Below are 26,036 nucleotides of genomic sequence, written 5' to 3'. Positions count from 1 at the left end.
TAAGATGTTGGTTGAAAAAGGGAAAAAGAAAAATTCAAAAAAAAAGGAAAAAGGAAAAAAGAAAAAAAGACAGTTAAAAAAAATAATTAACTTTGAAAGACTAAAGAATCATGGTAAAAAAGCCATGAATTCTATGTGCAGTGTTCCCCTAGCGCTGGAGTTCTGCCGTTCTCATTGATCGGTAAACTTGGTCTTGGCTGGCTGTTCTTGCTGATCTTCTGGGGGAGGGGCCTGTTGCCGTGGTTCCCAAATGTCTTTGCCGGAGGCAAAATTGCCCCGCCCTTGCCGGTCCGGGCTAAGTAATCTGCTCGGGTTTGCTCTCCGGAGCTTTTGTTCCCTGCAAGCTCTCCGTACAGCTTTGGAGGCGGAGAGTGAAAATGGCGGCCTCCCAGTCTCCGCCCCGGAGGAGCCGAGAACTCAGGGTCCCGCTCCTCAGCGAGCCCCCAGAGAAAAGCAGTCAGTCACTCCCGTCTCCCCGGTCTCCGGCCACACTCCTCGCTCACCCGGCCTGTGACCGCACCTTTCTATCTGGCACCCGACCCCGGGTGGAGTCTCCAAACCCAGCAGATCCCCGCGGTGCGCTCCCGCACCTCTCCTCCCGGGGGAAGAAGGTGAGTCTCCCCGGATCTGCCGCTTGTTGGGTCCCTGCTGGAGGAGCAGTGGCCCGACTGTGCCGCGGATCACGGTTTATAGCAACCCCGAGCTGAGAGCCCGCGCCTGGGCTCCGTCTCTCCAGCCGGCTTCCCTGCTCCGATACCTGGGAGCTCTGCCGCACTCAGGTACCCCCGGTCTTTCTGTGACCCCGAGGGTCCTGAGACCACACTGTCCCGCGAGGGTTCCACCCCCCACTTCGCCACCAGAGTGACGTCCCTCAGCGGAGCAGACTTCTAAAAGTTCCGATTTTGTGCTCCGTGGCTCTATCACTTGCCAGAAGCGGCCGACGGAGGCCCCTCCCCCGCCGTCTATCCTCCCGAATATCGCCTCGGATTCACTTCTCCGCACGTCCTACCTTCCAAAAAGTGGTCGCTTTTCTGTTCAGAGAGTTGTTGCTCTTCTTTTCTTTGATCTCCTGTTGAGTTTGTAGGTGTTCAGAATGGTTTGATCCCTATCCAGCTGAATTCCTGAGAGGAGACGAAATCCAGGTCTCCTACTCCTCCGCCATCTTGCTCCGCCCCCCTGGATTCCTTACTTCTAACCTTTAACTGGGCCTCTCTTCTAACCTTGCATAGTTGAATCCTTTTATGTTATAAGAGAAACAAGTGTAATATGTGACCTTAGAGAAGGCTTCATGGACCATAGACTCACTTCCTCCCTCCCTGTAGTCATTGTCTTATCACCCCTCACCCTATCTGATTTTCTTCCTGGTACCTCATCCCCTGAAATTCTCTTATTTATAAACGTGATTATTTGTTGATATTTTTCCTTAATATTCCATGAAGACAGGGAATTTTTTTGTACCTTAGTATAGTGACAAATTCTTAGTATCTTGAACAGTGCCTAAAACATACTATTTGTCAAACTAATAGTTTCTAAGCAAGTACACTGAGGTTTGGTGACATTCCATTCTCTTCACGTTGGTCAGAAATGCCTTTTCCCACTTGATAGACAGGGTCAAATAAACCACTGCCCCAGAAAATTCTACTCTCAACCTTTTGAACTATATCTCTCCCAACCTTCCAATGTTATCTCTTGTTTCCCCATGACAAAGGTGACATCAAAATTTATCTGTCAATGCCCAGTTCCTTAACATATTTTATAAAGAGCAATATAAAACTCAGAGGAGTTAAATGACTTATTTTGGGGTTGTATAGTTAGTAATTACAGAAGCCTAAACTAGAAAATGGCCCTCTGCCTTCTCTAACAGAGAGCATTTATTTAATGTTGTGAAGGATATCTATCCCTATTCAGTGTCTGGATAGGAAAGATATGGAGGGTTTGATAATACTCCCTACTATTGCACAGGTCTCCATTATTCTGGGACTCCAAAGTTAAAAAAAAAAAAAAAAAAAAAGGTGGGGGGGAATCTGACTAAAAGGACCTCTTTGACCTGTCTGGTCTCATTTTCATAGGGGAGAAATGGAAGAAACAAATTTGACCCTGCCTTTTAGTTAATAGCACTTTACACTTGTTCCTAGATATTTAGATAAAACATTTAATTTCCATTTTGCAGATTAGTAAATCAAGATTCAAAATATTTAAGCAACTAACTTACTTGAAATCAAGCGAGTAATAAGTTAGAGCCAGGATTTGAATCCATTTAGTACTGGAGTATGAAAAATATAGTCATGGTTGTGGAAGGAAACTGAAATATTATCTACAAAAGAAGTGCAAACTTGGCTTTCATACAAGTGAGCATATTTTATCCTCAAGAAAAAAGAAAATATTCTACAGCATGTCTCATCATCCCTCTCATTAAGTATCTTTTATTATCCGGAAGATCTACTTCACATCTAAGTTCAATTGTTCCGGTTACAGTTAAAATCTACTTCTTCTCATTTGAATGAGTAACAGCTGGTCACTTCATAATCATATACTTCATGACCCTTCATATGCTTGAGGATCATTATTAAGTCACCCTTCAGCCTTCTATGATGTGACGGGCCCTATAAAAGTACCATCAGGAACAAAAATCATTAGAAGTACCACAAGGCACCATCATTAAATCCAACCATCTGGCATAACTGGAAATGTCAGCAAATAGAGAGTGCATATTGATGGGCATACTACTGTTTATGCCTTTTAACTTGTCAGCAATGTTAATTATAATTACATCTTCATTGTAGGATTTTATAGCTTATATGGACAAATGAACATACACTCAATTAACTAACTACAGACTAAATGGAAAATGTATCTCAGGCTAATGTTTGTAAAAGCTATCAGTACTTTTTTTGTTGACTAATATCTCTAAAATCTTTGAGTGCTGAGCAAAGAGACAAATTGTCTCTGCCTCCAAAGAGGACCCAGGTTCTGTTCTAACTTACACTACACAAGTGACTTCTTCATTTAACTATTAATAAAAGTTAAGAAAATAACTTTCCCTTTTGCTTTCAGAGTTTCACTATGGCTATGATTTTAATGCAGACAACATTAGATTTACATAAACTGATATGTTAATAATGACCTTCAATCTCTATTAGTTTATTCTAAAAAGTTTTTGCTATGAAAATTATAAGCAGTACAGTTGAAACTATTATTATATGTGAATTATACCACAAAAAACATATGAAATTGGAAGCTATTAAAATATTATAAATTAATAATATAAATGAATAAGAACTTTGAGAATAAATCCTTCTGTAGCAATCCTCCAGCTTATAGTTTCACATGTGCTGAGAAGTTGAACTACACTGAATTAAAGGTATTTATCACCAAAAAGTTTATCATCACAAAAATAATACACCTATACTTCCCTCAGACATTTAGATTATACTCCATATACTACTGTAATAAGCTATTTTTCTAAGATGCTTAAAGCTCTGTGGAGTAAAAATAAGTGTTGGTTTTCTTTGATATCTATCATAAAATATTGGTTTCATTTTTAGTTTTTTTTCTTTTTAATTAAACTTTTTTCACAATGGCATTTGGATTCCATGATGCACAAAATATGTTGTCTACGAGTTTTTCCTGTTATTTCATCTCACTAGGTTACTCTTGCCACGTATTACCCTCTCTGTTTTCTTTGTATTCTCCACTGCCTGGCTCATTCTCCTTCCTCAGTGGTCTTCATAGACTTGTCTTTACATTCACATTATTTCACATTTCTTTTTTATATTTACTCTACTTGGGGGGAAATCTATTTTTCTTAAATACAATGAAAGTACATTAAATTGGAATAATTGGATAAGGAGTTTTTTGTGCAAACCAATATTACCATGTTACTGGTTCTATTTATAAAAGTCAAGTAGCAATTTTTTAGTTTTTCTACAAAATTTTAAAAGTCAGAAAGCACTAAATGAAATTACTCTATAACATATTGCAGAGAATACTGTATACAAAGTGTTCTATTTCTTATTTCACAAAGGTAGAGTGATTAAGCACATGAGGAATATTTTTGTTTTGTTGGAGGCCACGTGATAACTGGAGACAAGAGGATACAGATACGGACATTTATGGTCGTGCGTAGATATAACACATATGTGTGTGTATGTTTTTGATTGACCTATTTTGTCCTCCATTCTCTAAGCAGCAATAAGATACTGATAGCGTAGAAAAGACTTTTCTCATCAATAGGATTTTAGCTATACTTGACTTTTCTGCCTATTTTATGTTTTAAAGGGACTACCATTTGTTTGAAATAAGAAAACAAAATGAAAGTAAGAGTTGTGCTAGTTCCTCCCCAACCATTTTCTACCCTCTACTCCCACCATGTCCCTCCCAACCCTCCACCCCCAGCTATCCAGCCTCTGTTTGAGTTCACCAGTGAGAGATCAGAGAACAGAAAGGGAGATTTGAACTTTTTCTTCCCCTCTCCTTTTCTGCTCTTGGATACATTTTCTGGTAGAGGCTGCATTCGCACGCACCCCCCCGACCCTGGGGTTTATAGCTTGTTTTCAGGCAGCTCCTTCCACGTGGTTCCTTGTCTCACTGGGCTTTGATAATGTTACCTCCTCCTCTTGCCATTCAGGCTTAGGGGTGGTACTAGCATCCTTGTTTTGTGCATCTTAAGTATGTCAACATCTTTTATTGGCTCCTTTAAAATTTTCTCACACTTTTGCAAGCAGTCTTTATTAAATTCTTGAACCATGTGAAGTTCTTATCAGGACCCTGACTGATACAAGATTCCATTCTAGAAAGATAAAAAGTAGTTGTTTTCTTATACTTTAGTTAGACAGTAGAAGCAATAGGAACACTTGTTTTAAATATTTTGTTTATATTCAAGTTCACAGTTTCACATGTTAAAAATTATTCTAAAGTAAATATGTATGAGTGAACAGATTACATGTTTTAGAAATAAAAAAAATCCCAGCAACTTAATGTCAGGCACTCTTGCTAATTTCAGCCTGACTTCTGGGATTTCTACCTCCATGTTTTCCATTTACTTTAAAAAATCAATTGTTATGTCTATCCATATTTGTGAATATATTTTAATGATGTTTTGAATTAAGACATGTTTTTTTTAGCCTGCTGTTAGAAGAGGCATTTGCCTTGCTACGACAAATGGTCCTGTTGAAACAGTATTTTGAATTAGATGCTTTTTTGGCAATATCCATTCAGGGATAGTCTCAGTTCTTATAATGGTTGTGAATTGGACTTTCTGGTTTCACAGATATACTCAGGGTTAGTAATCAATCGTCTATTGTACTAACTACAAACTAGTGTGCAGTGAAGTCTATCTAATTCAGACACATACTGATCTTTATGTCTGAGGTTCCTAAGCTTGGCATTTTTAGTAATCACACATGATTTGAGAAAATCCAAAATAGCCATATGGAAAAATATGTAGAAATGCAACAATCAACTTATACAGATCTATCCCTGAAGAGTTCCAGAGAACTAATTTATAGGAATAAAGGAGATCTAGTCGTGGAAAGTGGTCCTTCCCTAAACAGAAGCCACTTGGAGAGAAGTTACCCTGTTTCCTCTACTCTGGAGCTTCCTGTATAGAACTGAAAGGCATACACAGGCAATCCTTTTCCTGCACTAGACAGGAACACATCATCTTTGAAAGTCTGGTCTGGTATTGAGGATTATAAAGAGGTACCTATAATGCCAATTAGAGAAAAGCAACCCTATTCATGAAATACCATTATCTTAGATTCAAGTCATGGAAGTTTTCAATGGAACAACTATAAAAATGACTATGAAAAGGTACCGAACACAGAAGAAAAGTAAATTTCCTCTTATAGAAACAATGTAAGAGATGGCGAACAGGCAAATTATTTAGTAGCTGAATACACAACACACACACACACACACACACACGCACACTAGAATGTTATTCAGCCTTACAAAAAAGAATGAAATTTTGCCCTTTGCAACAACATGGATGGGCCTTGAGGGAATTACGCTAAATAAAATAAGTCAGACAGAAAAAGATAAATACCATATGATCTCTTTCATATGTGGAATCTAAAAAAACATAAGCAAAAACATAAACTCATAAATACAGAGATAGATTGGTGGTTGCAAGGGGTGGGGTGTTGGGAGACATGGGTAGATTGCATATATATATATATATATATATATATATATATATATATATATTTTAGTTTAAATAAATTGAATAAAAATTAAACACACACACACACACACACACATTTGACCCTTTAAACAACCATATAAGCTACTGGAAGGGCAACAGGTGGTGTGTTCCAGACTATTATTTCTCCCCATTTTATAAATGAGGAAACCGAGGCACACAGAGGTTAAGTAACTCTCCCAAGATTACACATCTGATTGTTGGTAGAGTAAGATTTGAACACACACAGTGTGGCTCTAACATTTGTTGTGAACCAGTTCTTAACCATCCTCTTCAGTGTGCCATCCTCAGGATAGTCAGAGTTAGTGCCTGGATCTCAGGGTCCCAGGAGGGAGTATTAACAGTGAACAAGGTGGAAGCTACCTGGCCTCTCAGAATTTGGCCTCAGAGGTCATCTAATGTAACTTCCTTTGTAATGTCTTGGTTGAAGCTGTAACAAGCCCACTCTGAGGAATGAGAGAGGAGCACCCAGGTGTCAAAGAATTTGCAGCCATGCTTTAAAGCCAGGACAGTGAGCAAAATACCAGCACCAATAACCACAATATATGATACCCAGAATGGTGGGTTGGTTTTTATTTGCTGAAATGACCTTATTGTTTCCTATATTTGGTCTCATTTATCTACTGCAGGAAATGAAAAAGAGCGTATCCTCAAGGCAGTTCTCAGTTCTAACTGGTATTCTAACCCCTCCTTTGGCTCTGACCACCTTCTAAGTGGCATTGAACAAGGCTTCCACCCACCCAAGTTTCACTGATGTAGTTGTACCCAAATAGAAAATGCTCTGTTGCCTGTGTTCAAAACAACTGTTAAACCAATTTTCTTTAAATTCTGCTTAATTTCCTCTCTTGGGAGGAGTATACAACTGCTAAGTTTGCATTTTAAACTTTCAGATAATTTGGAGTAATACTAAGTGGAGAGAGAGGGGAAAAAAAGTATTTCGGTAAGGTGATGTTGGGGTCTGGGCGTGTGTGTGGCAGGTGGTGGTGGGATATGCCTGTTGTCCTCTGAGAAAACTGCAGTTTTTCTATTTTAACTTAACTATAAAATGCTAAACTAATTCAGCTCAAATATTTTGAATACAGGTTCAATTTACAGGGCCAATGTCAAAAAATTTCAGCTGAAAAATACTGGAAAAATCACTCAACTGACCAGAATTCTGCTTTCTATTAAAATCTGAGTTTGTGACCAATGTTGTGTTTTTTGTGTTTTTTGTTTTGTTTTGTTTTGTTTTTTAATAGCTCTGGCGAATGACACAATTACAGTATTTAGTGGCATATCTTTATGATATGTCCTGAAGAAACAATATGACTGGTATACAGAGAAAAATTTTAAGAGGAACATTTCCTTCTGTTCCTTGGTCTAAGACAGGAATTCCGCATGCAGACAGACAAATATTAGAGTGATCGGGCTGGTTCATCTGTCATGCCTTCATGGCCAAGGTTAATTCTAATTATATGGCTGGCTGCCAAATTTCTCCTTTCTTCTTTCACTAAGGCAAAAAAAAAAAAAAATCTGTCTGAATAAGAGAAACTACTCAGCAATTTATAAGTCCATTTCATGTTTCCTTGCTATGTAAAAGTTTCACACCTAGAATCACACAAAGTACAACTAAATTCCTAATGCAGCATTTCTTATGTAAAAGAAAAAAAAGAATTTTTTCCCCTCAAAAATCCCTGTTGCTAGTCCTGTGATCGGCAAGAGCCTCAAGTTACTTCACTAATGGAAGTCCCAAGATTCTTCTTCCTTCTCCTTAGCTCAATTAGTGTTAACCTTTGCCTTCTACCAGTAAAATGCACTTACTTCTAGCCCATAAATTATGTAAATAACTTCTCCTTATTTCCAGATGGCTTTTATATTTTTGTTTTTGCTATGCTATCAGCTTGTATACTCAAAGATGGCAACAAATATTTGTATGTTATCATTCATTAAGTCATTCACTGATTCAATAAATATTTATGCTGGATGTTATTTTAGATAGTTGGAGATATAGTGATAAAGAAGGTATGATTTGTACTATCAAGGAATTCTCAATATGTATATTAGACAGAATAGGCCAAGTTATGGTGCAATAACAAACAACTTCATGTATCAGTGCCTTAAAATAATGCTACATGAAGGCTCTTGAGGATCTCTACATTGTAGTCATTTAGATTCTTACAGAGATGGATGTTCCATTTAAATGCATGCTTCCGTAATTACTAAGATAGGAAAAAGGAATGTGGTAAATCACACATTGGCTCTAAAAACCTCCACCTAAGTGATATACTTCTCACACTTCATTTGTCAGAGCAGGTCATATGTGCATATCTAACACTCAGAAAGCAGGACTGATAAGCATAAGAATGCAGAATCATATTTGTCAATGTTATACTATTTTTACGACCTACATGATGCTATGAAATTGTTATATATTTATAGTCAAGTATAATATTCTATTTAAGTGTCAAAAAAAAAAAAATATTCTATTTAAGTGTCTTATAACCTACCTAGTGGATTTTGCTAGGAAACAATGGCTTCCTATCATTCTTCAACTTTTTTTAGAGCTATGTATCTCCCATCCAAGTACTAACCAAGCCCAACCCCCCTGCTTAGCTTCCGAGAAGATCACACTTTATTGCCTCTTTTTTAGTCCTATGATTCAATCACTCAAAAAACCGATAAATTATACTGCGGCCATATATGCTGGGTCTTCGCTACTTAGTATCAGCTCCATGTTTTTTTTTTTTTTTTTTTTTTTTTTTTTTTTTTAAAAGATTTTATTTATTTATTTGAGAGAGAGAGAGAGAATGAGAGACAGAGAGCATGAGAGGGAGGAGGGTCGGAGGGAGAAGCAGACTCCCTGTCAAGCAGGGAGCCCGATGCGGGACTCGATCCCGGGACTCCAGGATCACGACCTGAGCCGAAGGCAGTCGCTTAACCAACTGAGCCACCCAGGCGCCCCACAGCTCCATGTTTTTTAATACCCCCTTCCTGGATTATATATCTGTCCCTGCTTGACGTCTAGACTCAGCACATCATGTACAACTAGATTGTTTTCATTTCTAACTTCTATCATCAGACCATAATCCAGTTAGTGCCCTTGCTCAAAACAAGCATTACAGGAAACCAGACATGGAGAAAATTTGTATTTGACTGATATTAGTGAAGCTTAGACCTATGGCAAGATGTCATGTTAATGTTGGCACATACATATAAGAAAAATACTAATTTCATAGACTATGTTATTGTCAGGCTTTTTTCAGTGTCTAATTCTGCTTTGAAAGATTAGAATACATTTTGGTTTGTCCAAATGTGTAACACAGCAAGAACAAATCTAATTGGGTCATAATGTATCTGTTTTGCTAACTTCTTCAAGCCATTCTCCTTATTATTTTATGAAACTTTATAGAGGAGAAACATGGGTTACTTAATTAAATATACACAGCACTTATAAACTGTGCAAATTCTTTGAGCCTTTGTTTTTATAATACAAATAATAATAGCTCTCTCACAGAATTATAGGGAAGATATCTGTAAAATATCTGGCACAGTCTTTAGCACATAGTGACTAGGTTTTCAAAGTTCTTGTGCTCTTACATTCTGTACACTGAAGTAACTGTGAGTTTTGAGAATGGGTAACAATGTTTTGCGAAAAAAAAAAAAATCACTCAGGAATAAATTATTCTAAATAAACAACTCCACTTCCTTCCCCAAATGACAAATCTTCTGAGTGAGGAATGTAACTCTCACCAGTAAATAGAAAATACAAACAGAGTGAAAGACAAATTGCCAGAGTCACAATGAATGTCCCTGTGAATGTTATCACTCTGGCTCAAAGAGAGAGAGAGGGAGATGAACAGCAGGGACTTTGCAAATGAGCCAGGCTGAGGTTTTATCAGTTTCACCCCCAGGGCAATACTCGATGCTCCATTGTTCCAGTTAGATTTTGCCCTGAACTGAAACTACTCCAACAGTTTCATTCTCAAATTTCTTACCATCATAATATCTTAAAAAAAATAAACAGGTGGAATTATCTGTTATGTATGGACAGAGTACATTTTTGTGTGCCTGTTTCATTCTAGCATACACATGTAAACACATATACACTGTTTCCAAAGGTTTATTCATAATTTAACATTGACCTTGTCATATTAGAGTTTAATATTTTCTTTCTAGGACTAGCCTCGGGAAGCTAGGTAGGGTTTGCTACTCACATATAAAACTTTTCTAGTTTTTACTCAAGTACTTAAAGGCTTTTTTTTTTTTTAAGATATTATTTATTTATTTGACACAGAGAGACCACAAGTAGGCAGAGCGGCCAGCAGAGGGAGAGGGAGAAGCAGGCTCCCCACCGAGCAGGGAGCCGGACACACGAGGCTCGATCCCAGGACTCTGGGATCATGACCTGAGCTGAAGGCAGACGTTTAACTGGCTGAGCCACGCAGGCACCACAGTACTTAAAGGCTTTTGATCCAAAAAGAGATAATGATGATATCGAATCCTACCCATTCTTTAAGGACCAGCTTAAAGATTATTATGAAACCAGTATTCAAGTAGTAGCAAAAAAGAGAAAAAAAATTACCTCTTTGTGTATTTCTTCTATTTATCTTATACTACCAAACATTTCAGTTATTTATTTGCATATTTTGTGTTTTCTACCAGAATGCAAATTTTTAGAAAACAGATATCTACAGTTTTTTACATCTTTCTATCCCTAATATAGCTGAGGCACTTACTCCAAATTTTTGTTAAATGAGTAAAATTGGACATATTTTTGGACACACAGGAAAATCAGGAAATACCTTTAAAGTCACATTTGGATAGTCTTAGTCCTAGGATTTAAGATTAATTTGTGGTGAAACATATAGGAGAAAGCAGTATGAAAGGCAAAAAGAAAGCAAAAAGAATTGGAAACTTCTTCAAATGGAAGAGTATAGTTAAGGAATGGTGATATCTGCCATCCATTTTAATGGTTAAGTACCGTTATTTACTAACTAGACTTTGTAAGGGAAAAAAATAAAAGGAAAGAACAGAAAAGGTAGAAATAAATATTAATGGTCCTGAGACAGGCTGAAATGGCAATGGACAGACAGGTTTGCCATGTTAGCCTGGCATGCTATGCCCAGGGGGCACAAACTCCTGGCGTGTTGTTTTCTCTTTTGTTCACTTGTTCAGCTCAATTGGTTATAAGCTAGTAGGACGGAAGAAACTATATTAAAAAATACTAATAATAAAACTAGGGTGTATTCTCTGCAGCTCTATTCCTGACACACCGTAGAATTTCTCATGCAACTCAACCATAAACAAACATCCCACATCCTACCATTTTTAACCAGAAATCATCTCTTAGAATTGTTTAAATGCTTAACCATGACTGAATGCTGAAACATACTTTTATTTTTTTATTTTATTTTATTTTATTTTTTTAAAGATTTTATTTATTTATTTAACAGAGAGAGACATAGCGAGAGAGAGGGAACACAAGCAGGGGGAGTAGGAGAGGGAGAAGCAGGCTTCCCCGCGGTGCAGGGAGCCCGATGTGGGGCTCGATCCCAGGACCCTGGGATCACGACCTGAGCCGAAGGCAGACGCTTAATGACTGAGCCACCCAGGCGCCCCTGGAACATACTTTTAAATACTACTTCTCTTAAATCTCTTTCTTTATTCTACTTATTCAGTAGTTTAATTTCTCCTTTTAAATTACTCTTTGTTTGGAGAAATTAGATTACCACAATTACTCCTCTCTGTAATTGTTGACACTTTCCTAAAAATAAAGATGCAGCCTCTTATATTTTTGCTTAAATAAAAAATCAAGATGCCACGTATTTTTATGGGTTCATATATTCTTAGCTTTCTCCTTGTCTAAGCAATTGCCAATAAAAAACCTTTTAGACTATTCTTTAGGCTGAACTTCGAGGATGTGGAGGAAAAGGAACCCTCCTGCAGTGTTGGTAGGAATGTTATATATAAGACTTATATATAAGTGACTGGGGCAGTCACTGTGGAAAACAGTATGGAAGTTCCTCAAAAAATTAAAAATAGAACTACCCTATGATAGAGTAATTCCTCTACTGGGTATTTACTCAAAGAACACAAAAATCTAACTCAAAAAGATATATGAACCCTGTTTATTGCAGCATTATTTACAGTAGCCAAATTATGGGCACAGCCCAAGTGTCCATCAATACATGAATGGATAAAGAAGATGTGGTATATATATATATATATATATATATATATATAATGAAAAATTACTCAGCGATAAAAAAGAATGAAATCTTGCCATTTGCAACAATGTGGATGGACCTAGAGGATACAATACTCAGCAAAATAAGTCAGTCAGAGAAAGACAAATACCATATGATTTTACTCATATGTGAAATTTAGGAAATAAAACAAATGAGCAAAGAAAAAAAGAAACAAACCAAAACCAGACTCTTAACTATAGAGAATAAACTGATGGTTACCAGAGGGTAGGTGGATGGGGAGATGGGTGAAATAGGTAGAGGGGATTAAGGGTATACTTGCCTTGATGAGCACTGAGTATTATATAGAATTGTTGAATCACTCTATCGTACACTTGAAACTAATATAACACTGTATGTTAACTATACTGGAATTAAAATTAAAAATAATAAAATCTTAATTATTAAAAAAAAAAAAAAAAGAGGGACGCCTGGGTGGCACAGTCGGTTAAGCATCCAACCCTTGGTTTTGGCTCACGTCGTGATCTCAAGGTAGTGAGATCAAGCCCCCACTGGGCTCCACCCTCAGTGAGGAGTCTGCTCGAGATTCTCTCCCTGTCCCTCTGCCCCTTCTGCTCATGCTCTCTCTCTCTCTAAAATAAGTAAATAAATCTTTTTTTAAAAAAGAATAATGGCCAAACTCATTATATATTTTCATAAGCTTATTTTATCAGTTTTCATATCATGGGAGTTACCATTTCCATTCTTACTTGTGATTCTAGAAAATTATATATTATCTCAGAATATTTTCTAACTTCTTTGTTTCATTATACCCTTAGATGTTCAACATTAAAGTTCAACAGTCTACAGCTGAAAATGTCTTTCCCTCCAAATATGCTTCTCGTCTCTATTCTCTATCTCAGAATGGCATCACCATCTAATAATCCAAGCCTGGGCCATCCCATAAATATAAATTTGCCCTAATTCTTATCGATCACAACTCGTAGGAGTCTCTCAAAATCTATTTCTAACAGTTTATTTCCACTGCTATTGCTTTAGTTTAGGATTACAAAAAAATCTTCCTTGTATTATGTCAGTTGCCTCCTAACTTGTTTCCCTATCTCTGTTGTCTCTTCTCAGTAATCAAGGAAAGGAGCAGTACAGCCTAGAGAAAAATCTAGGACTACCAAAGTTAAATGATAATGCCACACTATTATAATTAATGGTCTGTACATTACTTTAGCAGTACAAATAAAACAGAAAAAAGTAATTTATATAGCATTTGTATAAATATAATATAATATAAAAATGCACAGAAAAATGAAATTAATTGATAGGGTTTTTTTTTTTTAAATATAGGGAATAATATAATTGGACCACTTATTATGGTGAGAACACAATTGTTTTTTGCCTCTGATCAAAGACAATTTTTTTTTTTTTTGGTAAGACACTGAGAGGCAAATATCTACTTAATGATGACTTTCTTTGGAAAATATCTACATTGAAAATGAAAGTAAGGTTACTATTAAAAAATTTATTTTTACTGAAAGCTTAACTCTTTCAAAAATTCACGTATATAATAATGCTTTATATTTATACATTGTTTTCTGTATTTACTTATATTTTCTTATTTGAGACTGTAGATTTCTTGGTATGGAGAGGGGATATTATATTATTTGGGGGATGCTGGACAAGGGAGGCATACTTTTATGTACATTTAAAAAATACGCATCTTGTAATACATTTGAATTTTCATATACTAAGGACTTGCATCTTTTGAAATCCTAAGGACACATTTTATTTTTGTAGCAATAAGGACAACTGTGTTTCTGAGTTTATGTTTATATATTAAAATCATACACTACATTGCTGACAAAATTTTATTAAAGTAAGTCTTAGAATTTTACTAAGTTAATATTATTCATGTAACATAATTTTATTTTTTACTTTTTTAAAGATTTTACTTATTTACTTGAGAGAGAGACACAGAGATAGTGGGAAAGATAATGAGAGAGACCATGAGTGGGAAAGAGAGGGAGAAGCAGGCTCCCCCTGCTAAGCAGGGAGCCCGACATGGGACTCGATCCCAGGACCCTGAGATCATGACCTGAGCCGAAGGCAGACACTTAAACAACTGAGCTACCCAGGTGCCCCCACATAACATAATTTTAAAAATTACACTTAGTAGTTTTTCCCAAGTAATAAATGGCTCAGTTTATTTAAAAATATTCGTTAAATATTATGATTATATGTAACTGAATGTATTTTGAAAAATCATCTGGTCTAACAATCGAAAGTTGATACTAGAAAATGGTTTAAGATGGTGTCAGGATAGGGGTGCTTGGGTGGCTCAGTCAGTTAGGTGTCTGCCTTTGGCTGGGGTCGTGATCCTGGGGTCCTGGGATCGAAACCCTCATCTGGCTCCCTGCTCAGCAGGGAGGCTGCTTCTCCCTCTCACCCTGCTCGTGCTCTCTCTTGCTGTCTGTCTCTCTCTCTCTCTCAAATAAATAAATAAAATCTTAAAAAAATAAAATAAAAAAGAGATGGTGTCAGGATAGTGGTCCTTGAGTCAGTCTCTACTTCTTTCCAAAAATCCTGCAGTAACAGGAAAGGACGCTAATTTGTATTACTGTGAGACACTCAAACACTCAACTATTTTCTAGAATTCAGAAGGAATTAAAAACTGCCATATGACTGATAAAACTGGAATGAAAAACACAATGACCAATCTATATATTCTGACCAAAACTAAAATAAAACCACTAACCAGGAGAGAAAATGGAAACACGTTTTGTGTCTCCTTACCTATTTGTCACCTCAGTCAGAAATCCAGGGCCCATGCCAAGCAGTTGGCCCTTCAAGGTGACAGCTGGACTTTGAGGAACCCAGAGCGCTGGTCCTTCCCTCTTCCATCACTGCCTCCCCTCCCAAATCAATTCACAAACCACAATTCTGAGAAGGATTTAGAAGAAATTTAGAAGTACCACATTACATGCTGAGAGGAAGAGTTCTCATAGATACATGTAAAAGCAGAAGTTAGCACATGAAACCCACTGGTAGATATGCAATTTAGGAATTTCGATGGTTCTTTTCTTTCTGTTTAAAAAGTCAAGTCTGGGGTGCCTCAGTGGCTCAGTAGGTTAAGTGTCTGTCTTCAGCTCAGGTCATGACCCCAGGGTGCTGGGATCAAGCTCCACTCAGCAGGGAGTCTGCTTCTCCCCTCTCCCTCTGCCCACCCTCCCCCCCACCCTTTTGTGGTGCTATCTCGCTCTCTCTCAAATAAATAGATAAAAATATCAAAAAAAAAGTCAAAGTCTGGAAACAGGTAGTTGAAGTAAATGAAACATTTTGAAGCACAGGCACAGGGAATAAATGTCTGCTAGAAAAATCTCAGCATTAATTATCAATCTGGGTTGATGAAAGGTACAGAATACTTGGCAGGACACTATCCCATCCTGCCCAATGAAATTTGTTCTCATTCCCAACTTCATCCACCCTCCACATATCTAACAAATAGCAAAATAATTATATTGTTGCATTTCACTGGATAGAACATTATATTGTCCAGGCTTTAAAAACAAAGATGCTTTATGTAACCTATCATTTGCTTTTTTTATTATTATTATTATGTTATGTTAATCACCATACATTACATCATTAGTTTTTGATGTAGTGTTCCATGATTCATTGTTTGTGTATAACACCCAGTGCTCCATGCAGAACGTGCCCTCTTTAATACCCATCACCAGGCTAACCCATCCTCCCACCCCCTCCCCTCTAGAACCCTCAGTTTGTTTTTCAGAGTCCATAGTCTCTCATGGTTCGTCTCCCCCTCTGATTTCCCCCCCTTCATTCTTCCCCTTCTGCTATCTTCTTCTCTCTCTCTCTTTTTTTTTTTTTTTTAACATATAATGTATTATTTGTTTCAGAGGTACAGGTCTGTGATTCAACAGTCTTACACAATTCACAGCACTCACCATAGCACATACCCTCCCCAGTGTCTATCACCCAGCCACCCCATCCCTCCCACCCCCACCACTCCAGCAACCCTCAGTTTGTTTCCTGAGATTAAGAATTCCTCATATCAGTGAGGTCATATGATATATGTCTTTCTCTGATTGACTTATTTCACTCAGCATAATACCCTCCAGTTCCATCCACGTCGTTGCAAATGGCAAGATTGCATTCCTTTTGATGGCTGCATAATATTCCATTATATATATATATATGTAAAAATATATATATACACATATACACACACACACACACACACACACACACACACCACATCTTCTTTATCCATTCATCTGTCGATGGATATCTTGGCTCTTTCCATAGTTTGGCTATTGTGGACATTGTTGCAATAAACATCGGGGTGCATGTACCCCTTTGGATCCCTACATTTGTATCTTTGGGGTAAATACCCAGTAGTGCAATTGCTGGTTCGTATGGTAGCTCTATTTTCAACTTTTTGAAGAACCTCCATACTGTTTTCCAGAGTGGCTGCACCAGCTTGCATTCCCACCAACAGTGTAGGAGGGTTCCCCTTTCTCCACATCTCTGCATGTCTTTTCCTGACTTATTAATTTTAGCCATTCTGACTTGTGTGAGGTGATATCTCATTGAGGTTTTGATTTGGTTTTCCCTGATGCCGAGCGATGTTGAGCACTTTTTCATGTGTCTGTTGGCCATGTGGATGTCTTCTTTGGAAAAATGTCTGTTCATGTCTTCTGCCCATTTCTTGATTGGATCATTTGTTCTTTGGGTGTTGAGTTTCTTAAGTTCTTTATAAATTTTGGATACTAGCCCTTTAACTGATATGTCATTTGCAAATATCTTCTCCCATTTTTTCGGTTGTCTTTTGGTTTTGTTGACTGTTTCTTTTGCTGTGCAAAAGCTTTTTATCTTGATGAAGTCCCAATAATTCATTTTTGCCCTTGCTTCCCTTGCCTTTGGCGATGTTTCTAGGAAGAAGTTGCTGCGGCTATCATTTGCTTTTAAACTTATAAAAACATATGGATATAAAAAGCATATGTAGCATACCAATTTTAATTTGCTTTAAATTTATAAAACATGAATATAAAAGTTTATGCAATTTTCTACATGTATGAATACAAATGTATGCAATAGAAATATGGTATATTAACAGTTTATTCTGGGACATAAATAATTTCTAATTAGTACCTTTTATGTATATCTTTATTTTACAAATTTTCTATAAAATTTACATATTACAGGAGAAAAAATTAAACCTAAAAGGTACTCTGGAGAAGAATGGTCTTGCCTTCTTCTGTGGAACTGGGAAGCTGGATGTCAGAGAGGAGAACTAACAAACCAAGGTACATGGATAGTAGCTACAGAGTCAGAAATGGAACCTTGGCCTTTTTATCATCTTTCTATTATTTACGTATAATATTTTAAAAATTAAATTAAAAGTATAAACATGTAGACATAGATTCTTCTACATTTTTATTAATTCAAATAAAAGGGTGCCTGGGTGGCTCAGTCATTAAGCATCTGCCTTCGACTTGGGTCATGATCCCAGGGTCCTGGGATCGAGCCCTGTGTCAGGTTCCCTGCTGAGTGGGGAATCTGTTTCTCCCTCTCCCACTCCCCCTGCTTGTGCTTGCGTGCTCACTCTCTCTTTGTCAAATGAATAGATAAAATGTTGAAAAATATTTATATATAGCAATAGCCAGGTGCAAGCCCCCTGTTTCAGAGAAATTAAAATGCTTGAGCATAAACTTCTCATATAATGACAAAATTTAATACAACCTCTCAAATGACAAGAAATAAGTCAATTAATCAATAAGTTGGGCAAAAGAAGTCTTATTGTTTAGAGTCACAATTTAGCTTTTACTATAACAAAATAACATTACATTTAAAAAGATGGGAATATAAGCAAATAAAAAAGGTTAAAATTGTTAGCCTTTTGAAAAATGCAAATGAAAGCATTATAAGACCTCATTATATGCCTACTAGAATTGCTAAAATAAATAAATATAAATATAAATATAAATATAAATATAAATATAAATATATATATATATATAAAATAGCAAATGCTGGAAAGGATGCTGAGCAACTGGATCTCATAGTGCTAGTAAAATTGTACAGACTCTCTGGAAAACAGTTTGGCAGTGTTTTTTTTTTTTTTTTTTTTTTTTGGTTGGTTTGTTGGTTTTTGTTTCTAAATAAAATTAGACACGAATTTACCATGCAATTTACTCAGCAATCATACTCCTGGGTATTTATCCTAGAAAAATGAAAATTTATGCTCACATGAAAACCTGTACACAGATGTTCATAGAAGCTTGAAATAATTTATTAAATAAGTTATTTATTTAAATAATAAATAGCTTCAAATTAGAAACCACCCAAAGGTTTCTCTTTCATGTGAATGGATAATTGACGTGTTATGTCTCTACAATGGAATGCTACTCGGCAATAGAAAGGAATGTGCCACCAATATGCACAATATGAATGGATCTTGAGGGAATCATATTGAGTGGGGGGAAAAAAAGCCAATCTCAAAGTTTTTAATTGAAAAATCTTCCATTTAGTAATATTCTTGAAGTCACAAAATATGGTCATGAGAACAGATCAGTGGTTGCCAGAGGTTAGGGCTAGGGAAGTGTGTGACTAAGTGGAAAAAAGAAAAGGAGGGTTTTTCAGTGGTGATGGATGTGTGCTGTATCTTGATTTTGGCGATAGTTATATAAATATATACATAGGAAATTTCAAAGAACTATAGACTAAAAAAGTGTGCATATGAAATCCGAATAACATCAGTAGTTGAGTTAATAATATTGTACCAATATAAATTTCCTGGTTTTAATAATTTACTATGGTCATGTAAGATGTTATCATTAGGAGAAGTAGGGTGAATGGTTTATAGGAGTTTTCTATTAATTTTTCAACTTTTGGAGAGTCAAAATATTTCAAAATTAAAGTATCAAATACAATAAAATAAAGGATACTTTTTTCTTTTACCTGCCTAAAGTAGAGGCAAATTATTATAAAATTCAATGGTTTTCTCCATTACCTTTGATTTATTTTCTAATTTAGCTGTTACTACTTATATATATATATCTCATAAAAAATTATGAAATGGAAGTTCCATTTTCCTCATTACTACAACATTAGGGAGAAATAAGATAAAAATATTATAATGATGAACAAAAAGTAAATTTGTCAAATAACCTTTTTTGATTTCTTACACAATTAATATTTTATTTGCCAGTTCTTCTATTTTAAAATACAGCTGACAGGGGCGGGGTGGGGGGGCAGATAGTAACGAACAAAGCCATTTCCAGATGGAAAGACTAGAATGCTACCACCAAAATCAACAAAATATTTGGACACAGTTCTCCATTGGATCTCTGACATTTCTGCCCCTTGTTTTAAGCAAAGGCATTGGCAACTTTTGTTTTATACTACCCTTTCAAGGATGTGTGTAAAACGAACAGTGTCTCCCTCCGGGGCAGGGGGCAGATTTGTCACCTGACCAGAATAATAAAGATAATGCCCTTCTCCAGGGCAAAGGTTGGTGGGCCAGTGGCTAGCTATGGCCTTATAAAATTGGTGGTTTCCTAAACTCAGAGTTGCTCAGCTATCCTACAAACTTACTGTGTGCATATCATCCATCTGGGTCCACCTTTACATTCTTCCTTGGGACTTGGGGAGCCTATCCTGTGATGAATAAAGCTCTCCATGACCTAGAAGACTGTGAAACTAGAACAAGTTAACTTGATGGCTTGTGAATAAAATAAAATCTCAGGTGAAAGGGTTTGAGGGTTATAGGGCTTTATATAGACTTCAGAAATTTCAGGGTTTCCTCCTGACAGTTCCTTGGCATAATGTGTCTTTCTTTAACCTACAGGGGCAACCCCAGACCTGCCTAAATATGTATAGTCTCTGGATGGCAGCCTGTTCAGAATGAGAATTGGGACATTAAGACTTAATTCTGGTTACAGTTTATAAATATGCTCTGGTCCCTCTTTCATTTGACTCTTCCAGGCAAAGCTCTGGTTGAAGTAGGAGATGACTGGGGAGAAAAAAGGAGATGAAGTTATAGCAACTTCAGAATTTGTGGAGGTGGAAGGAGAGCAAAAATCCTGTAGTTGAAGGAGAGATAACCTTAGACTGTGGGAAGTATGGGGATGGGCAGGACATTAATGATCTTTCAGATCTGCCTCTAGAGGCTTTCCTCTAGAATATAAGCACCCTGGTGCTCCTCTTTATCTTTTCAATGATGTTTGAAAAGGAGGGGAACTAATTTGAGCGTGGAGTCACACTGCCTGCAGTCCTGTGAGTAATAAAGTACTTTATCTTTGACCCAAAGTCTCTGTCTTCTGCCAAGATCTAGGAAGCTCTGGCAGGCAAACTTGGCTTTGAAATAGGATAAAATCTCACATTATTTGCAGTTTTGACATAAACATAAAATAACTAAAGAGGGTCCATTTTAACTATATTCTGGTTTTCCAAATTTGAAAATATAATTTGGAAGCATAGGTCTAAAAACAATAGTACTGGGCTCCGGATGATTTAAACACTGTTTTTATAGGTGGTTTATCACTGAAGTTCACAAACGCCTATGTAATAAGGTACCTGATGTCCCACCATGAATCCTCTCGGCTTCTAATTCTTGTGGAATCTATGGTGGACAGTTGAAAATGAGCTTTGATTTTCCATATATTGACAACATTTCACCTTGAGCAAAGTAAATCTTGTTCAGTAGGCATGCATTAGCCTAGGAAATTAACATACCAAGGGCAACACTCAACTGATAGAGGAAAGGAGTTTGTCATGATTGGTCTTCAAGTAGGCAGTTCTGTCAATCATTCCATACGCTTCTCAGAAAGTTCTAAGGAGAATCAAGCCCCAACTCATCACAGTTCCTGTAGTAACATGCTTCATATTGCCTTTACCTCCTTCCGGGACTCTTCTTCGAAGACCCCATACCCTTGCTTCCTGGAATAACCACTTAAATAGCCTACCTAAACACAAAAACTTGTCTGAACCTTGAACCTCTTCTTTTGGAAAGTACCTAATTTAATACAAAGGACACAGCTCATTTCACAACAGATATGTTTAGGTTGCATATTTATAAACTTTCTTTCTCTGTTCAAGCAAATTCATATATTTCCATAAAATGAAATTAAAGGTTTATATTATAAAGTATAATTTGAATTCAATTTTACAAAATGAATAAAAACTCCTCAACCTGGTAATAATATTGTTTTGTGTTGCAAGATGATTCTACTGATTGATGACCACTTGGATATATGATAATTTGTGAATTTACATCCAGATACATTAGGAAGATGTCTGTTCGAAATCAAGTTTATAACCCCTGGTTTGGCACCAAGTCAAAATTATTATACTTTGCAGATGATTATTACATCTTGGACTTGTCTAATGTTAGATATTCGGGGCTACTCTAAGAAAACATTGAAACTTCGATGCTACTCGATGTTTTTGTGGAAAATCTACATTAGAACTGCTAAGAAACAGAGACTGAGGAAAGCATTAATCTGCATTGTATGCATAAGATATTGAATTCAGTTCCAGTTGTATTGAGTTGAATGGCATTTAGAGAACTCATAATGTGAGCAAGAGAATCTGTGGTTGCTATATACAAGGAAGCAGAAGGTGGAGATGGAAGTTAGAAAAGTGAACAGCATCTTACAGAGAAGTTAATGGCCCTGTGATGATCTATTGCAGAGCTGGAGGAACTACGAGTTTTGTGGAATTTTTTGCTTTTTTCTTAATTAGTGTCGGGTTTGGGAGTACAACTCAATCATCGTTAAACTCTATGGTAATACAAAGTTGACTAATAGTAGTGAAGAAATTCTCCAGTTTTCATCTCTATCCATCAATGGTCATACTAGGCAGGCTAAATTGATGAATAGCAAAAACTAGCTCACAAACATATAGCAGTCTCCAGATAACAAAGCATTTTTATATAAGTTGCCATATTTAACTCTTATTTTCCTGATGAGGATAACATAAATAGACAAAATTGTTCACATTTTACAAATGCTGCTTTTGAATGTCAGATAACAATTTTTCATGTAGTTGTATAGAAGAGCTAATAGGATACAAAACTAGAACTCTACTCAAGGTATTCTAACCCAAGTTGTAGGCTTTTTTCTCTCTGTAGTCATTACGATCATGCTTATTTTGGGGCCAGATTTCTTTCTGTGATAGTAACAAACAGATTTTGCTGAAATCCAGATTTGGAGAAGCAGCTTTAAATCCCCTATAGCCTCGTTAAAGAGAAAATAAGCTCTGGAATTTAGAGGATGCAGAGTCACTCCAAGAAGGAATAAGGCAATTGGAAATATAGTAGCAGCTGGTCCAGAATTATTTTATTAATTACTTTTATATGTTTTCCTACCCAACTACTAAAACTAATTACTATTATTTCCTTATTTCTATTTGACCCACTATCTCAATGGCTCAGTGTTTTAATCATCTCATTCCTGCTTCGACACATCACACTTTATCTGATCTTTCCATTCTTCCCAAGAATCCACTTTCTCAATACACTCAAATCACAATGATAGATAATGAAATATATTCACTGATTTTTAAGTTCTGATTTTTTTAAATTTTTTTTAAAGATTTATTTATTTTTAGACAGAGAGAGTGAGGGAGGAACAGAGGGATAGAATCTCAAGCCAACTCCCCTCTGAGCACGGAGCCCTACATAGGGTTTGATCTCACGACCCTGAGACCATGACCTGAGCTGTAATCAAGAGTCGGCCGCTTAACCAACTGCGCCACCCAGGTGCCCCTAAGTTCTGATTTTTAAAACAAGTTATTATGCAGAGAGAATGTGGAATGAACAAGAACACTTAAATAGGGGCGCCTGGGTGGCTCAGTCGTTAAGCGTCTGCCTTTGGCTCAGGTCATGATCCCAGGGTCTTGGGATCGAGCCCCGCATCGGGCTCCCTGCTCGGCGGGAAGCCTGCTTCTCCCTCTCCCACACCCTCAGCTTGTGTTCCCTCTCTCGCTGTGTCTCTCTCTGTCAAATAAATAAATAAAATCTTTCTTTTTTTTTTTTTAAAGATTTTATTTATTTATTTGAGAGAGAGAGAATGAGACAGAGAGCATGAGAGGGAGAAGGGTCAGAGGGAGAAGCAGACTCCCTGCCAAGCAGGGAGCCCAATGTGGGACTCGATCCCGGGACTCCAGGATCATGACCTGAGCCGAAGGCAGTCGCTTAACCAACTGAGCCACCCAGGCGCCCATAAATAAAATCTTTAAAAAAAAATAAAAAATAAATAAAAAAAAGAACACTTAAATAAAAGTAGCCAGAGGGCTCTAGTCCTTTGTATTTCAGAAAAAGCACAGAATTGGGGAGTTGAAAGAAAAGCTTACAAATCATCAGTTATGAATTCAGAAAACCTTACAAATCATCAGTGATGAATTAACCAAGGTTCCCTGAATCCAGAACTGGAAGCCAAATCTTTTGACTTAAGCCAGGGCTCTTCCCAATATACGATGTTATACCCTCCACATCACCAACTCTCTTGTTTTGTTTTCTCTATTTTTTGGTTGTCTTTTCTCCATTAACTCTTTGGTGATGAAATATTGATAGCATTGATTAAATGTTTATACTATTACAATTATGATAAGTAAGGTCACTAATCTCCATGGAATATCATGATTACAAATAACATTAGCTAATAATTTTCATCATCTTTTGGATATACATTTACCTCCTACAAGCTCACAATATCCAGGATTTACAAAGGAATTATTCACTTATTATTATTTTGTTCATTTAAGAAGTGCATCATCATCCTCTACCAACATAATATGAAATTATGTTGTTAATAATTTTAAGTATAATTGAACCATTAAGAAAATAAGAACAATAGCACATTCTCAGTAAGTTATATCCATTTAAATGAGCTTAGAAAGGAAAATAAGAAATTAAAAGTTTCACATAATTTGTGATTATAATAATAATGATTAAATTCTCACTCATTTATTTATTTATTTTTTTAAAGATTTTATTTATTTATTTGAGAGAGAGAATGAGATAGAGAGAGCATGAGAGGGGGGAGGGTCAGAGGGAGAAGCAGACTCCCCGCTGAGCAGGGAGCCCGATGCGGGACTTGATCCCAGGACTCCAGGATCATGACCTGAGCCGAAGGCAGTTGCTTAACCAACTGAGCCACCCAGGCGCCCTAAATTCTCACTCATTTAAAAATAATCATTTTTAGTTAGAAGTCTTAGTTAACATAATGTTCATTATAGAGAGCTTCTAATATTTTCTTAAATGTTAAGTATGCCATTGTTATTACCATGGTTTCAGTTGAAGTCTTAAGCCATAGCTATTTGTTTTGTTTTTGTTTTTGTTTTGTTTTATTTATTTATTTGAGAGAGAGAAAGAGAGGGAGGGAGAGCAGAGTGAGAGTGTGAGGGAGAAGCAGACTCCCCACCGAGCAGAGAGCCTAACATGGGGCTCAGTCCCAGGACACTGATCATGACCTGAGCCAAAGGCAGACACTTAACTGAATGAGCCCCCCAGGTGCCCCTAAGCTGCAGCTATTTGTAATACAGTAAATTTCTTCCACCCATAATACATTCAAAATATATACACATAATATATCACAAAATGACATTTCCTCCATTTATGCAGGTATTACTCTAGTTCAAGCAACTGTTACCCATCTTAAGCTACTGAAATAGGCTCTTCACTAATCTTTCCATTCCCATTTTGCCCCACAACACACACACAACATACTTCACAATAACTGAGCTTTCTAGATTGTATATCTGGCCAACTGACTCTTTGGCTTAAAATCTTCCAGTGTGGCTTTCAAGGCTCTAGACGATACAGCCCCACCCTCTCTCTTCACATTCATTTTGAGCCACTCATCTCCTTGGTTATTGTACTCCAACCACACTGCCCTTTTCCCAGTTTCTCAAACATGCTCCACTCTCTTCCTCCGCAAGGTACCAGACTTGGTCTCTCTCTGCAATGCTCCTTGTGCTCCCTGTCGACATTACCACTTTCCCTAATTTTCTTGTCTTATCCTTTAAGTAACATTTTATTTATTTATTTATTTATTTATTTATTTTTTTTTTTTTTTTTTTAAAGATTTTATTTATTTATTTGACAGGGAGAGAGACAGCGAGAGAGGGAACACAAGCAGGGGGAGTGGGAGAGGGAGAAGCAGGCTTCCCGCCGAGCAGGGAGCCCGATGCAGGGCTCGATCCCAGGACCCTGAGATCATGACCCGAGCCGAAGACAGTCGCTTAACCAACTGAGCCACCCAGGCGCCCCTTTAAGTAACATTTTAAATGTCATCTCCTCAGTGAGACTTTCACTGACCAACTAATTTAACTAATGTATTCTCTGTCAATCTTGACAATTACACATTGTTTATATTCATATCGCACTTATCATAATTTGTATTTATGAGTGTATCTATGTATGAAAGTACTTATTGGTTGCACTAGAGTAAAAAATAAATAGCACTCTTAATAATTTGTTTTTATAAGATGTATCAAGTAAGCTCATGGCTTTTTAACAACTTAAAAAAAGGATTTTAGAAAATACATTATTATATTGTAGAGTACAACTAGCAAATCTAAAACTTAAAATGTAATACACATAAAACATGAAACCTCTATACTTCAAAAGTACC

At 36.8% G+C, this 26,036-nt stretch overlaps 1 protein-coding gene across 8 annotated transcripts in view; it reads right to left on the bottom strand.

The window, feature by feature from the left end:
* LRP1B (LDL receptor related protein 1B) overlaps positions 1 to 26,036 on the bottom strand; it is a 1,853,519-nt gene that overhangs the window by 902,861 nt on the left and 924,622 nt on the right. The gene's annotated exons all lie outside the window — the stretch shown is intronic.

The sequence above is a fragment of the Phoca vitulina genome, unplaced genomic scaffold, assembly GCF_004348235.1.
Source record: "Phoca vitulina isolate PV1807 unplaced genomic scaffold, GSC_HSeal_1.0 scaffold1, whole genome shotgun sequence".
NCBI lineage: Eukaryota > Metazoa > Chordata > Mammalia > Carnivora > Phocidae > Phoca > Phoca vitulina.
This window is presented reverse-complemented; position numbering and strand designations above follow the sequence as displayed.